The sequence below is a fragment of the Micrasema longulum genome, unplaced genomic scaffold (genome assembly GCF_059751315.1).
Source record: "Micrasema longulum isolate JH-2025_06_02 unplaced genomic scaffold, ASM5975131v1 h1tg001043l, whole genome shotgun sequence".
NCBI classification, from domain to species: Eukaryota; Metazoa; Arthropoda; class Insecta; order Trichoptera; family Brachycentridae; genus Micrasema; species Micrasema longulum.
The window spans coordinates 200484-217917 of record NW_028278231.1 but is presented as its reverse complement, the minus strand read 5'-3'; the positions used below and the strand labels follow the sequence as shown (position 1 = coordinate 217917).

At 36.1% G+C, this 17434-nt stretch overlaps 1 protein-coding gene across 1 annotated transcript in view; it reads right to left on the bottom strand.

Moving 5' to 3' along the window:
* Nucleotides 1-17434, bottom strand: part of LOC148277368 (gonadotropin-releasing hormone receptor-like) — a gene marked incomplete at its 3' end in the record, with an annotated part of 247547 nt that overhangs the window by 98827 nt on the left and 131286 nt on the right. Inside the window, exon 2 of the mRNA XM_088232956.1 lies at nt 15933-15961. The remainder of the gene's footprint in view (nt 1-15932; nt 15962-17434) is intronic.

Sequence of the window (17434 nt, the reverse complement as noted above, 5' to 3'; positions counted from 1 at the left end):
GCAAACATATATGGAAGGTAGTAGTTCCCGTGGAAGAGTCAAGGAAACTCATATCCGAATTTCATAATAACACCTGTCATCCCGGAGTACAGAAAACCTATACGACGCTCTCGCGGACCTTTTACTGGAAAAACATGAGACGGTCTATCGAGGAGTACGTTTCCTCCTGTGATATTTGTAAGGCCTACAAGCACAACAACCAGGCTCCATTAGGACTAATGTCCGTTCCGAAGAAACTGTCAAGACCCCTAGAGTCCATATCCATGGATCTGGTAGGACCCCTACCACTGTCCCTTAAAAGAAATATGCATATCCTCACCGTGGTAGACAACTTTACGAAGTTTGTATGGGCCTTTCCGTTGCGAAATGCCAACTCAAAAACAATAATTCAACTCCTCACTAAACACATATTCCTACCGTACTCCATACCTCGGTGCATCGTAACTGACAACGGCAGACAGTTCATATCCAAGGAATTCAAGTTGTTTGCAGAATCTTTTGGCATCAGGGACATCTTTTACAATGCCAGGTACCACCCCCAGAATAATGTGAGCGAAAGATACAACAGCACCATCATAACCGCCCTAGCAATCTTGGTAGAGGACAATCAGCGATCTTGGTGCGAGAAACTTCCTGAAATCTGCTCCGCACTCAACAACGTAGTAAGCTCGGTAACCGGTCACACCCCCTTCTTTCTTATGCACGGTTTTGAAAGCAAGCCTCACGCCTCGTTCCACCAAAACCCACACTCACCAGAGAACAGTCTTGAACCAGACGATCCGGAGTCCTGCTATGTACAATCTTTGAAAAACATGGAACAAATTTATGACAATGTCTCGACCGCACTTCTAAAGGCCTTTCAACAAAATTCGAAGCGGTACAACTTGCGCCGAAAAACCTGCTCTTATGCGGTGGGCCAAGTGGTGTGGAAAAGAAGTTTTGTCCTTTCGGACGGTGCAAAATATGTATCAGCTAAATTATGTCCGCGCTTCATCAAATGCAAAATTATCCGCCGACTGTCTAATGTAATTTACGAGCTAGAGGATATGACAGGAAAAAACTTGGGAAAATATCACATAAAGGACCTAGTGAAACATGATGCTATGCCATAATCTTAATAAGATTTGCCGTGCCACGACGGTCCCGAATAAAACTTGGTGTTTTGAGAAACTCAAGTTCGTGGCTGGCGTTCGAATCCCTTTTAGCCAGGAAGTAAGAACCTTCCTTAATAAAGAGGCGATGAGTCCTCCTTGTTAGTCATTTTCCCTTCCATTCGCTATTCTTTGGGCCAACACACTTGCCAACGTAAATCTGACTAACTAGAGACGTAAGAACACTTAGTGTACTCAATAATTGTAGCCATGTCAAGGTGGCCTAGAATACAGCTGTTAGAAAGTTACCCTAATAACCCTTGACAGGTGTGAACTCTTTGACCCGTAAGTACGAATCTTACGTAACCAAAGAGTGAGGTTTCTTCGTTTTTCCCCTGATTTTTGCTATACCAACTTGTAATTACCATCGTCGTGTCCATAAGCTCATACCCACTTCAAACTTTTGCCGCGCGTATAGATACCGAGACCGACCACAGCAGGGAAGAAACCGATTTTTGAAACTATGCTTTGATAACACCTTGAAGCTATCAGGTGTGCGTGAACTGTCACGTACGCTGAAACCGGGACTAGGTTTATAAAAATTTGTCGAACGGTGTCCTCTGAAACGCCAGAGATGCCAGGAAACCGGGACTAGGTTTATAAAAATTTGTCGAACGGTGTCCTCTGAAACGCCAGAGATGCCAGGAAACCGGGACTAGGTTTATAAAAATTTGTCGAACGGTGTCCTCTGAAACGCCAGAGATGCCAGGAAACCGGGACTAGGTTTATAAAAATTTGTCGAACGGTGTCCTCTGAAACGCCAGAGATGCCAGGAAACCGGGACTAGGTTTATAAAAAATTTGTCGAACGGTGTCCTCTGAAACGCCAGAGATGCCAGGAAACCGGGACTAGGTTTATAAAAATTTGTCGAACGGTGTCCTCTGAAACGCCAGAGATGCCAGGAAACCGGGACTAGGTTTATAAAAATTTGTCGAACGGTGTCCTCTGAAACGCCAGAGATGCCAGGAAACCGGGACTAGGTTTATAAAAAATTTGTCGAACGGTGTCCTCTGAAACGCCAGAGATGCCAGGAAACCGGGACTAGGTTTATAAAAATTTGTCGAACGGTGTCCTCTGAAACGCCAGAGATGCCAGGAAACCGGGACTAGGTTTATAAAAATTTGTCGAACGGTGTCCTCTGAAACGCCAGAGAAACCAAGAAGCTGGGACTGGTAAACTGACCACCCACCTTCAATGTTCTTTATTGTCTAGGTTACGGTATTTGCCCCCTGGTCATCCATCTTCCATTTACTACTGTCCTGTACCGGTGAACTGTCACGGGAATGTTAGTAATGTATCCCAAAGTACGAATGAAAATGTATATTCCCCTTACCCCTGTATGCGAGATCGGCCAGTGCTTGATGACGAATATTAAGTGTGTGTATGTTGTCCCCCTGTCACCCCCTCACTTTGAATGAAATAATGTTCCGTGCCAAGTACATCCTGACACCTTCCCACGGACCAATGGATTAAAAGAAAAATACCTAATGGAAATACCTACCTCACTTGTGTTAATAATGCTTGATTCACGCTATCAGCCCTCCTCTTTAGAGCTGATAAATATAGAATCCATAATTCCTCTTGTAACCCTATGATTGTTAATATATTACTATACTATGGTCTTGGAGACCATAGTAGGATAGTGGTGACGACCCTTTTGTGAGTTTGAAACTCAGGATTTCTTGGTGTAAGGTGCATCGCACGACCGGCACTTTAAAAGAAATTATAGACGGCCTCATGCGAAATGAGCCAAGTAACGCCAGTTACGTCCTTTTTTAAGCTACTTGAAATGTGCTGTGTTCTACTGAGAGGTGAACTAAGCGCAAAAATATGATCTTCTCCTTTTTACCATTGTGTACATCTTAGTAGAGAAAAAAAAAAAAAAAAAAAAAAACCCCTGTCGAAAGGTTGGAAGAAGGATAAGGCGATTCTCGTTTTGTAATTTTTGTGTTATTCCAATGTCTCAGTCTCATTAACGTTCTTGAGTTGTTACAGGAATTTTTTTTTTATCCCAAATGTACGGAGAGTGGTCAGGTCTTATACCTCTAACCTTGTCTTCATAATCTTGACTTCACCACAGTGTAGTAGTCAATAGGCCCTAGTGATTGTTGGAAGTTAGCCGAATTCAACTGGACTAGACAAGCCGTATTAAATGTACTTTTTAGGCGGTCCTGTAAATATTGTATATAAACACGTTAAGTGTCAACTTGTTTGAAAAATAGTATACATGCTCTGTGTACGCAAATTGCAAATTCTTCTTCCGTTGGTGTTTTTGCCTTTTCATGTTTAAACAATAGATAGGTACAACTAGGATAAGAATGTTTAGAAAATAAGTAGTTATATAACTTGTGTATACCGGTGTTGACAACCTTTGCCTTCTTTCCCTACATGTACAGGTGCGCACGAGAGTACTACACATTCCAAACACGATTCGAACCTTAACCAAATCACTACAAAAAATTTTTTTTTTAATTTTTTTTTTTTCCTCGTACCATAAGTGGAGTGTCGCGTCCCGCGACAAAAATAATTATACCTATAAGATAATCAGAACCGTTATAGCTTAAAAGTAAAATTGAATATAGAAAACAAATCAATCGCGTAAATAAACGCTTTACCCGACAGCGGTCAACAGCGGCGGTCACGTGATACCTCCCACCACACTAGTTTTTTTGAACGTAGGGCCGTAGCACTCGGCTGGCGAGCCAGCCAGTTGCAATCTGGTTCGCGAGCAGTGTCCACGCCGCGCTAGGCCAGTTTTCCCTCGCAAATAACTATGGGAGTTTTGGTATAATTCCCTATGCACCATGTTGAGCTGTGCCCAAAAAAAACTTGTATTCTAATTAAACCAGCTTCCGGTAAGTCTTCAACAACTTTCGAATATATAAGTCAACTTGTTTCGCTTATACAAATTTGTAATTTTTCATTATTGTCCACAGATCGGATACGTATGATCATTTTAAGCTAGAATCCATTATGACGGCTGTTTAGCCTTATACACCACGTAACAACTAACAAATCTCCATTTAGTAAGTACAGTATACAGCACGGAACTGTTGTTTTTTTTTAACTTACTTTCTCGAGCCGTTTGTAAAGAAATACATTTTTTTGTAGTATGGAGAGTCAGGTTACCCTGGAATCTCGCCCTTGAACCTGAGTTGTCGACATTTTCTTTGATTCATCCTGCAGAGGCGTGACTCAGCAGTTTTTCTCCTCAATGGCAAATCGACACAGGACGCCATTTCTAGGATCCTTCGTAATCGCTGGTGTTCCTAGTACTTCCTTCTCAAGTAAAATAATATAGAATGGTTCGAATCTCTCAGAGGATTATGTGAGTACCTCGCGTGCGTCTCTTCATAAAGGTTGGTGGAAATATACTTCGAAAATTAGTGACTCCTAATATAATACTACAGTGAACTAATGGATACACAGGATTATTCAAATCTTTATCCTCATTACGGGGAACCGCTGCCCAAATTATTTTCGGTTCTAGGACACTTAGAAGTAATCACATTGTAGGTTAATTTCGAATCCTTTTAATAATGGGCTATTTTCAATTTTAATTCTTACTAGGAGAGATCTCTGCTCCAATTATTATTAATCCTGTTTACTATAATTAAGTTCCTCATAAATAATTGTTGAACATCTTGAGAAACATATATGTCCGTTGTCTGTAAAACTATATTTTACTAATTTGTAATAAATAAACTTGAAATGAACCACTTTATTCTGTCTTTTCCCACCGTTGTTCACAACCAAGCAAGAAATTCAGTAATTTGTTAGAATTTTGCAATAACACCTAATGGAAAGTAACTAAGGACCCATGTTATCCTTCAAGGAACCTTGAGATCAAAAAGAACAAGTTCTACCTGAGACTATTAGCCGCTAGGTAAGATTTAATATAAAAAAAAGAGTATGACAGCATGTCTCAGAGTGAGCCACTTTCCATCTCAATGGAAAATAGCGAAGGTCATTGTCATACCCAAACCGGGAAAGGATGACCTTCAAGACATCAAGTCCTACAGACCGATCGGACTTATCTCGGTATTTGGCAAAGTACTAGAAAAGCTGATGATCAATCGGATCAACTGGCATTTTCATCGCAAAGATAAGTTGAGTCAGAAACAATACGGATTTACACCCCAGAAATCAACAGAAGACGCTCTTAACGCATCAGTTAAGGTAATCAGGACTGCACTGCATGACAAGAAAATAATCATAGCGATCTCGCTCGACATAAGAGGAGCCTTTGATAACGCTTGGTGGCCATTTTTAATGTGCCAACTGAGCAATAAGAAGTGCCCTCGAAACTTGTTCATGTTGGTGAAGAGCTATCATCAACAAAGGAAAGTTGTATTGTCACACTTCGATGCCACTCTCGAAAAGGTAACGACCAAAGGATGCGTTCAGGGATCCTCCTGTGGACCGAGCTTCTGGAATTACATCTTAGATGATGTACTCCAGAAAGACTTGGGTGCGGGAGTCGAACTGAAGGCATTTGCGGACGACCTTCTCTTGACAGCCGTGGCAGACAATACAACAGAACTTGAGAGGATGACAGACAATGCGCTGAAGATTATCACAACATGGGGCTCAAAAGCTAAACTCCAATTCGCTGAAGACAAAACCAACGTGATGTTTATAACCAGAAGAAAGGACCACCAGCCAACCATTCATATGAACGGAGTCCAGTTGAACTATGTAGACCACTTTAAGGTTTTGGGTCTTACCATAGATCGCAACCTAAATTGGTCCAAACACGTTGACGGTGTTTGTAAAAAAGCCGCAGGTATTACAAACAAACTCGTGAGAGCCGCCAAACCCACATGGGGTGCATCGCCGGAGGTTATGCAGCAAATATACGTAGGCGCTGTAGAGCCTCTGATTACGTACGCCTCAAGCGTGTGGGTGGACGCGGTCAACAGGAAAGTCAATCGGAAGAAATTGAACTCCATCCAACGACAAATAGCCATCAGGTCATGCAAGGGATACAGAACAATCTCCTTGGTATCAGCACAGGTTTTAAGTGGATTCATGCCACTCGATTTGAGAATCAGGGAGCTTGCAGAAGCATATGAGGTGAAGAAGAGCCTCACTTTGCAAGACTTGCCACAGGACAGATTTTACCAGGGAGTGGGAGACTATTTCTCACTTCCTCATCCGGCGGAGCGCTATCCGATAGATCACGGCTATGATGATCAGGTTCTGCCTGGGACGGCGCAGGAAGAGTTGAGGATCTACACAGATGGCAGTCTCTTGGACGGCAAAGTGGGTGCAGCGTTTGTACCTTACGATGGCGTCAGAGAGCTGCCGTCGAGAAAGTTGAAACTCGGCGATTTCTGCTCCGTGTTTCAGGCGGTACTCTTTGCAATCAGAGAAGCCCTGGTCTATGTTTTGAAGAAACCACCAAACAGATGGAAGAAAATAACGATCCTGACAGATTGCAAATCTGGCGTCCATGCAATAACTGACCGAAATTCGGTCAACCCTATTGTAATGGACATTAGAACAGATATCCAGAAGCTTCGATGCAGACACCAGGACGTGTACATTGGCTGGATACGGGGACACTGCGGAATCCTTGGCAACGAAAAGGCTGACGAAAAGGCTCGGGAAGCTACACTCAAGAAGACAGCCCCCGATTTTGCCGATTTCCCGCTCAGTTTTGCCAAAAGGAAAATAAGAAGCAGAACCCTTCAAGTCTGGAACGATCGTTATTTAAGTGAACCTACCGGAAGTATAACTAAAATGTTTTTCCCTACCATTTTCCATGCCTATGATTTCAGGAGAATGCAGAATGCTGGCTACGAGCTTACCCAGATGCTTACGGGTCACGGTGGGTTTATGAGCTACCTGCATCGCTTCAAGCTCTCCGAAATCGACAGCTGCCCATGCGACGATGAAACTCCTCAAGATGTCCCTCACCTGTTGATGCATTGCCCCCTTTTCAGCTTTCAAAGACAACAGCTGGAGGCGCGATGCAGAAGCTTGGGTGAAGATCTATGCGACATCCCATCGGTGATAGGTAATAAAGAACTCACACGAGAGGTAGTATTATACATGATCAATATAGTGCAGGCTATTGGTAAAATAAACCAAAGTAGGGAAGAAAATGCCGAACACTCCTCTAGTGGAACGGAAGGCCTGTTGACTACTGCCAACAGGCCGGCTTCTCCTGAAGAGTTTTGAGTGGTTTCCTCTCCACATAAGCAAATGCTGAGAAGTTCCTGATTGGCCCACATTAGTATATCCCTCCTGATCCCAACAGTTTAGATCAATTTAAAGAAACTTAATTGCAGAAAAATCCACTTTTGAAATATAAACCTTGTATATTATAAGCAAGGTAAATAATAAAGCAACTCCTATATAAAAAAAAAAAAAAAAAAAAAGTCTGACAATGTCGGTTACAAGGAAACCCGGTCACTGGTAAAAAATTATAAATGAAAGTTGAATAAAACTATATACGTATTTTTATTATTATAATGTTAGAGTATTAAAAAAAAAAGATAGTACTTTTGTATAGATTCTGGAATCAAGTATAAACTTTAATAACATATAAATAAATGTATAAAGCTCATTTTTATGTATTAAATTCACATATTGTAAAGAAGGTGTTTCATTTCAAATATTTTGTGTCTAATGTATTTCTGTAATTTATGTAATAAACTTCGAGCCAAGTTATCCCTGTAATGTTCTAGTATTGTAGTCTAGCCGGTGGCGACTGGTTTTGTGAATGGAAGATTGCCGGTTTGACAAGACGTTTTTCGGGCAAACACGTCCAACTTTAAATAAAACTTTATTTTTCGATCTTTCACGAGCTTACCGTTGAAATATACACGACGAAATATTGTTTTTTTAAAACACGATATTCTATCGTGTAAGTCTTTGATATATTTTAATGACATAAAAATTTACACCTGCATTAAATCTCACACTGACTGGGCAAAAATACAAGAAGATCTCGACTTTTTCAGTATTGTAATAAAAATTTACTGGAATTAAATATTAGTAAATGTCACTAATTTTGTATTTCGCGCAAACAAACGACGACCAGCTTTCCTTATTCTTTCAACAACACCCCGATCTCTATAACAGATAGTCGAATTCGCAATTTGGGTGTTATTATTGAAACGAAACTAATGTTTTATATTCATATTGAATCAATCTTGAAAAAAACATATAAAATGGTCGGACTTATTATGCGAGTATCAAAACCATTTAAACATGCAGAGACATATAAAAAACTCTACAAAACATTTGTTCGTCCCCAGCTAGAATACTGTACTCTTATTTGGTCACCTTACTATAATGTAAGTATTAATAGACTAGAAAGGGTTCAAACAATGTTTCTTAAGCAGATCGACTACCGGTCAAACATCAACTTCTCTAACCACGCTGAAGTATGCAGTACTATGGAATAAACTCTTAAAAATCGAAGAATAATTTTAGACTAGTTATTTTTATTAAAATATATAAATAATAAAATTGATTCTCATAACCAATTTGAAAGACTTCCATTCCGTGTGCCATCTAGACCGACAAGACAAAGTCTTTTTTTACACAGAAAACGCGTCAACACACTATTTGAAACAATCTACAATATCTAGAATGTGCGACCAATATAACAATAGATTTACCAAGGCTGATATTTTTTGTGACAATGTATGTAAATTTAGGTAAAAAAATCATAGAAATTTTGAGAGAAGCAGACATTTAACTTTATTAATATATACATATTTTTTCGTTACGTTTTTTTTAGATTTATTATACTGAACATAATTTAAATCATTGTATTAAGTGTAAACAATTTTTTGGTGTGTGCATAAGTGTCCCACACTAATATACCAAAAAAATTGTCAACATTTGTATTCGTACTGTTTGTTTACCCAATAAAATAAATAAATTTATTTTCAAGCCGGTTTTTAGCGTGTTTGGGTAAGTTTTTTTCAGGTAATCGATGCGAATCAATAGATACTAACAAATATCGTGTTTTAAAAAAAACTATACTCAATATGGTGAATGGGAATTGAGAGAGTCCGTTGATAATAAGAACGAAGATAATGAAGAAGTAAATCATAAAGCATCATCATCGTTCCCTTTCCGCACCTAATGGTGCATAGAGCGCTCCAATGGTACACCAATCGCAGCGTATATTGATCATTTTTGTTCAATGAAGGTAAGATGATCAGTCTTACGCTTCAGGTACCAGTCCAGGGACAATGAAATATTCTAGTGTGAAAACACCCATTTAAATAAATATTTTACATCACCGAACCCGAGACCTCTTGCATGGCAGGCTAACGCGCTGACCACTACACCACGAGGCCAAAAAAATCATAAATGGATAAATGTAAATAATTTAAGAATAATTTTTTACTGGAGGTTTATGAGAGCGTCAGGTCAGAAGTAGAGTGAATCAAAGATTTACTGTCTTCTTACATATTTTAAATTGTTGAAGGCAACATAGTATTTTCTTAAATTACCTGTAGTTGGTAAGGTAATAACGTGTCCATTTTTTTTGTCAGTGCATAGTACGTAATTTGAAGGTAACATTTTAATATTGAGATCCATTTTTATCTACACGTATGCGCATGTTAGTTAAATGGTATCATATGTGAAATGAAATGAATATTTGAAGCATTAACTTTCTGGCTATTTATTACAATTAAAATAAAACAACCCTGTTTTCAACCACATATTTTTTCCGACTGGTTTCAAAGCAAGACAAACATTTTTATCGAGATACGATTTACGTACAAATTATCTCATTTTATTTTAACAGAGTCCACTAAATATTAAAACTAAACACATGAAGTCAATCAGTCAAGTCTTTATTTCCAATATTTTCCTTGAACCGCTCCCGTCTAGTTTTAAAGGTAGAATCTTCCTCACTCCACACCTCCTATCTTTACTGGAAGAACATGACAAAAAGACTTGACTTTGTTGTTGTACAGTTTCAAAAAACATTATAAATTTTGAACTAAATCAGATGGTTTACATTGAATTATTTTTCAAAAAATAAAATTACGTATTAAAATAGCTTATCTGAGACAACTGATATTTTTTACATTAAAATAAAGTGGATTCAGATTTTTTTTCCACTCAAAAAAATTTTTTTATGACAAATGTGAACTTCGGTGTTTTAATTTACATATTTTATGTCATTTTTATAACATCAGATAGTTTATTGCGATAATTCCTGCATTTTAAACTTTAACATTGCAAAAAGTGGACCCACGTGTATTATCCTGTTAGATACAGACGATAAAGGTTCATTTTATTTTATTCGACCTCTCGGTCATATTTTATTGGTTGAAACAGTATTGATTTTGATAACATCAACCAAAAATCTCAATACCTAAAAATAATAAAAGACTGTAATTAACATACTTTAATAGGACATTTTGTATAGAGATAGAGGAGATTAGGTCGTAATATCAAAAATGCCCGATAAATAAAAATGTTTTGTGATATTTTAAACATAAATTGCGACCTCACTTAAATTTTATATGCGAACAAAATAAAATCAAATTAAAATTTAAAAGAGGAAAAAAAACTTTTACCGTTTTCATTTTTTAAATATTTTATACGTTTCTTACGCTGATGTTGTTCAAAATAAATAAACCGTATAGGATTTAGATCTGTCAGTAGATAGAAAAGAAATAATTTAAAAAGAGGTTGTTAAAAATATACCACAAATTAAGATAAATATCTTCTTAGATAAATATGTTTCCGAGAATATATATTCAAAGAACTCGAATGGAACAAAAATGGGATATCAGTTGATTGAGCGCACCTCAATCACCGACGGTTTGCTGATGACAGTCTTGATAAGTAGAGATGCTGAGCAACTCTCTCTCATGATAAAAGAGCTGAACATGGCCTCCAAAAAAGAGGTACTACGCATTAACTTAAATAAAACCAAAGTGATGGCACTTACTTCTGTAAGGATATGTGAAGATAATATACCCATAGAAACAGTAAATTAATATGTATACCTCGGACATAAAATTGTACTCGGCAAGGAAAATTAAATGACCGAGGTCAACCGAAGAGTTGGGTTGGGATGGGCAGCTTTCGGAAAACGCCCGAACCCCCATCAATCTTAAACGAAAAGTGTTTGATTCCATTGTTTTGCCACTACTCACATATGGATTTGAGACCATCACACAATCCAACAAAAGTACGTATAAACAGAGAGTCACACAGAGAGCCGTGGAGCGAGCGATGCTGGGGATTAGTCTTGGATACAAAGTAAGGAATGACATCGTAAGAACCACAACAGGAGTCCTAGACATTATTGAAAGAGTAGCAACGTCAAAATGGCACAGGTCTGATCATGTTGCTCGCAGCTCAGACGATAGATGGACAAAACGCCTCCCTTGCTGGCACCCACGAACTATTACCAGAAACCCCGTCGACTGCTGGCGCTGCTTTGCCAGAGTGACGGTATTGTGGATCATTCGGGAACAGTGTGGATTTAATTAGCCCAAGACCATTTGACACAAAGAAGGATGGAGGAGGCCTACGTTCAGGAGTAGACGGCTGCAAACTGAAGAAGAAGAAGATCTTTCTTAGCTATTTTTATTACAACTGGCGGGAATCGAACCCACTATGCCAGTTCACAGCCAATGAGTAAGCTCAGTGCTACGAGAATTTGGATATGAAAAATGTTTTCTTACACGCGGTCGGCGAAGTATCTGGAAAATGTATGAAAATGTTTTTTTTTCAAGTACTTTGAATTACGTCACAAGTTCTTCCGAATTGATCGATGACAGAGCATCGTGATAAACTTTCAGTTTCTGGAAAGCCCACTAACCAATCATCAGAACTTACCGACTAGAACTTGCGACGTTACTGGTGGAGTAATAGCAAAATTCCAAAACTTTAAAGATCGTCGCGTAATAATACGACACGTAAAAATGTTTTTACAAAATTGGATTAGTTTGATATTATATTCACAAATATTTTATTTTTTAAAATCACTTAACTTCCTTATTGCGTCACGAGACCGGCGTCTGTTCAGAGTATTTATTACAGTCTCGATCCAAGGTAAAGGTTGGGAGTAATTTTGCCTATATCCACTTTGAATAAAGATTCTGAGCTGCCGTGGAACCACTTTCCTAAGAGGATTTGCGGCAAAGGACTGGTTTGATGAGAAGGTACTCAAAAAAATTTTTTTTGGCACATTACGCAGATTCCTTTCCAGATACTGTGCAAAAAAGACAACTGCTCGCTGGAAAAAAATATATTTGTACACGTCCGAAGATTGTAGATAAAACAAGGCGCTTTTAGGAGTTTTTAGATGGTCCCAGCTCCTGTAAAAGACAATTTATAAAAATATATTAAAAAAACAACGGAGACACGCCAATAGTACTCGTAGATCAGTAGTGTGTAAAAAAATCATCGCCCTTGTGCTGTATTCTTTAATCCAGGGAGAAAATACGGGAAAACGTTCGTATGAAGAAAAGTCATACCGCCTCTGAAGGTCTTAATGCCAGAAGTATTCTTGATTCCAACTCGTATTGGTCATTACGAAACATTTCGTATTACGGAGGCAATATTAGATTATTTATTGTACACGTATTTTCTCAAAGAAATATAAAGTAGAAATCAAAATAGACCTTTACTGTACCTCTTCTCATTTTTTTATTATAGTTTGGAAAAATAGTGCACGATTGATTTATTGAGAACTTTTTTCACAATATCCACTTTCTTTGAATTATGACGTTCGTTTACTTCACCCGTTAAATACTTTTTTTAATTAAGAGAAAGAAAAATACTTAAATTCTTATTATATACTCAAATACGATTTTTTTTTAGATCATTTCCTAAAAGTCGTAAATAACTTGAACTGGAAAAATGGAAAAAGAGTTGTGGTTGAGGATTTGAACCTCGTTTGTTTGGTCCGTGAGTTCACAATACTACCACGGAACCACAACGATGTTGAACGACTTTTTCAGTAAACTTTACTTAACAATGAAAGATAAGTTCCATATAAATTTAAGGAACACAAAGTTTCTCCCAAATAACACATATTCACGTGAGAGGGAATGAGACGCCGTCTGTTTTGTATTTCTGTAAATTCAGGGAGTTTTTCTACGGATTACTTTTCAAATAAAGTCCTAAGTATATTTACTTAACAACAAAAGACAGGTGTTCAAACCTGCAATTATAATTTTATTCAAATAAAACTAAGCAGATTGTTTGCTTGGAACTTTGTGTTTGTTCATTTCATGAACATCTTTAAAATGTGAAATAGTAAACGATTGGTCGCCATTTCCACAGCAATCATTACTCGTATACTTTTAAAAATTTTTAAAGCAAAGTAATGAATATATTGAAGATGGATCATTACCTGAAATTTCTTAATGGGCTAAATAGAATAATGCATGTCTTTAATGGGTCACACACAAATTTATTTATTTATTCACATAAAGATACACATATTACAAAAAAAACGTATCCCTAATTCTATGAGGCTTATAGCCCTGTATTGAAATAGGTTACAACAAAATAGAAAGTGGAAGCATGCATATTATTAAAGGCTACTACAAACTAAATATTTGAAAACTTTACAGAATAAGATCTTTTTAATTATAAATAAACAAACAGCTCACCATTAAGATCCTGTTTGAAAAAACAAATGTTCACATTTGCTTTTATTGTTTAAATGACAACTGGTACTTTGAACATCGCGCGTCTCAGAAGATTTGTTAAATTTTCATCATCAACCTTTTAAAAAAATATTAATTGAATCTAAAACATTTAAGTTTGTAAGTGAAAATTCTCGATGGAAGTTCATTGTTATTTATTATATTAATAAAAGACGACAAATTTGTTGATTTAAGTATCACTCGTCTTTTATTTAAAAAATAAATTTATTGAATCATTTTTTTTACGTATGTTTTCAGTACATGTGAATAATAATAAAATAAAATAAAAAGAAAAAAATCCACATAGGCATAGCCGGTGCATGAGTATACTGATTTAATCTAATTATATACACGCATGAACGCATAAAAAATACATAATATATATATTTTAGTACAAAGAAAAACATAAAGTAACATATTTTACTGGCAATTTAGTTTAAGTTATTTAACAAATCTCTTTTAGTGACCCATTTTTTAGCTTATTTTTTTACAAGCGTGATTGGTTAAGTTTTTCATGTCTCTCACATTATTAGTAAAAACATTATATAGTTTAGTAGCGAAGAAGTGTGCATGTCTCTGTCCTTGTCTAGTTTTACAGAGGAGTACTTCGATTTTAAAGTGGAGTAAGCCTCTAAAGCTAGGGTTTCCTAGGACAGCGGTGCCCCTATCTTAACGGCCGTAGTGAACGATGATGCGGTGGACAGCCGTCGTAACGGTGACTAGAGAGTGGTTTCCTAGGAAAACGGTGTTAATAAATGCTATCAAAACGATTTGACGCTATCAAAACGGTTCGATTTTGATTGGTAATAAATATGTTTTTTTACGTGTGAATAATTTTCAAAGCCTGTACGCAAAACACTCTTCTTATAAACCTAATTTCAGTTTTTTTTTAAATAATAGGTTGAAGAAGTAAGGAATCGGTTTTTTATTCGTGATAAATCATAATATTATTGTTCGAGATATTTTTAATGGTTTTTTCAGTTTGTCTTAGGGTCCACCCCATCCAATTATTCTGTGTAAAAACCTGTTTCGACACTTTGATTTTTGACTTCGAGAATAATGAAGTTATACAAATTGCTTGTGTTGTGAAAAGAAGGCATCGTTTCGGAAATTTATATTGTTTTTCGTAAAATTGTTGTATTTTATTCCTTTTCAACATGGCTTTCATTACAATATTTGATCGCAAGTCTATATGTTCCATATCTAAAAGTATAAAGTAACTTGCTTAGTGCTGTCGCCACGTTACCAATTTAGAATGTCGATCGTCGATAACGATGTAATAGGGATGTCCACACTGATCGATGGTCGACATTGGTGGATTTTTTTTTTATTTCACAAAAAAAAAATACAAAATGTACACACATAAAGTATAAAACCTTGAAAGGCCACACAAAACCTTCGATTGGGCCACACATGGCTCGTGAGCCAAGGTGTGGGGACATCTGATATATTTATGTTTATACCTCTTTGAATTATTATTGTAATAATGTGTTTTTACACTAGAATATTTGGCATATTTGACTGGCACCTGAAACGTAATACTACTCATATTATCTTCATATAACAAAAATGATCAAGATACCCTTCGATTTGTAAACCAATGCAGTGCTCTACGCACCACGATGATGATGAATTATTATTGAAATAAATATTTATTTTTAAATTTTTTTATTGGGTGAGAAAATGAGTTGTGTCCGATTTTTTCTAAATTTGAAAATGAGCAACCAAAGAAAAACAAAATAGTACAGATCGTTCAAAAGATATTTTTTTGTTCTGTGAGACATTTTGTTTGCTTTTTTGTGTTCACATATTATTTTATTAGATTACAAGTCTTTTAGTTGGAATGTCAAGCAGACAAAAGTGAGCATTTTCGACACCCCGTTTTGGTTGCGTTCAACTGAGAGATTAAAGCTGCCAAACCTGCTCACAATATTTGCGTTTCTGACAATTGACTTTAAATTATTGACTAATTTGTTGTAAAATAATTTGTTTATTTATTTTTAAAAGAAAAAAACAGCCGCAATAACTTCTAATTACATTATTTACAAATAAACCAAAATTATAGGTGAATTGTAGTTTTCTCTATACAACTAAATACAATGCCAAAAAATTATAAAAAAATGCTTACCCGTGTAAAGACACTTTGTATCGTTCCACCTGCAAAAAAATAAAATATTACAACTAGTTTTTTGTTAACTCGGTCTTAAAAAATCTTTTCACCAGCGGATCCAAACGGAGTAACCCTAGAAAATATAAAAAATAAGGCTTTGACTTGTTTTTATCGACACTCGCTTATCTGTCAATTTTTTCTTTGATATGTTATTTTATTTATTTATTTAACTTTTTGTACAAAATGTTATTTGTACATTGGCGGGCTTATTGTCAAATGGCAATTTCTTCCAACCAACCAATAAAATAAAAGTTTTTTTTTTACAATTCAAGTTACAGAACATATTCAATAGAAAAAAGAGATTATAAAGCTAAAGATATAAAAAAATAGAAATAAACGTATTTGTTTATAAATGACTTTAAATCAAAGCTATTACTCAATGGGAAAAAGGAAAAAAGAAGAAAGAAGAAAAAAGAAAGGAGAAGAGATTAAAGAAGAGAAAGGAGATGTTTCTTCAGACGTGATTTAAACAGAGATAATGTAGTAACCTCTTTGATGGTGGATGGGAGATAATTCCACAGTAAAGCCGCATGGACACTTTATGAGTTAGAGAAGAAAGAGGAATTGTGGATGGTTATTAAGAGAGTGCCTTGAGAATTAGAACGAAGACGTAAAGCATGAACTGATAAGCGTTGAAATTTTTCACGCAGGTATACAGGAGCGTTAGGACTATGAAGTACATTGAACAGATGTGAGTTATGTATGTTTAGTTATTAAATACCCTTGAAGAGGGCAACGTGCTGTTGCTGAAACTAGTTGATTGTGTCAATAAATAAAGTGGTTCATAAAACAAAGTTTAATTTATCTCTCGAAAAGGGTAGTTACCATCGTAGTAGTAGATAGGCTAGGTCACTTTGGAGATTGTTTTATCTTTTAAAGATTCTGATGAAGGTGAATATATTGTTGGCTAATTTGCTGTATTTTTTTTGTTGTGTCTTCTTGTTTAATACATTTGGAAAAAAATGGACACAACTTATGTTTACACCAAATATAAAAAAAAACATTAAGTATAAGCTTTTCTTAAAAGGTTGTTAAAAATAATTATAATAAATGACAAGTTTATATTTTTTTCCATTTAGTTTAATGGAGCTATAAAACCTGTTATTCGTCATTCAAACTTAATTGAAAAAAATGTCAATCTGTAAATTATTAAAATTTAATTTTATTAATTACAATGAATCTAACTGAACATCGTCAGACAAGTCACCTCACAATTACCTAAAATTTTGACAGATAGCAATATTTAATTTTTTTTTAATATAAAAAAAGAGATATTAGCGTTCCTTTAATTAACCCAAATATTAAAATTTTGGTGACCATTTTCGATATTTTTTGTTATTGTTCTAATTGAGCACAATTTCATGTCCTACGAAGATAAAATATTATATTCCTATGTACATGAGTAAAACATTAACTGGGACCACACAAAGCTCTAATTATCCGAATATCATCACAGCAAA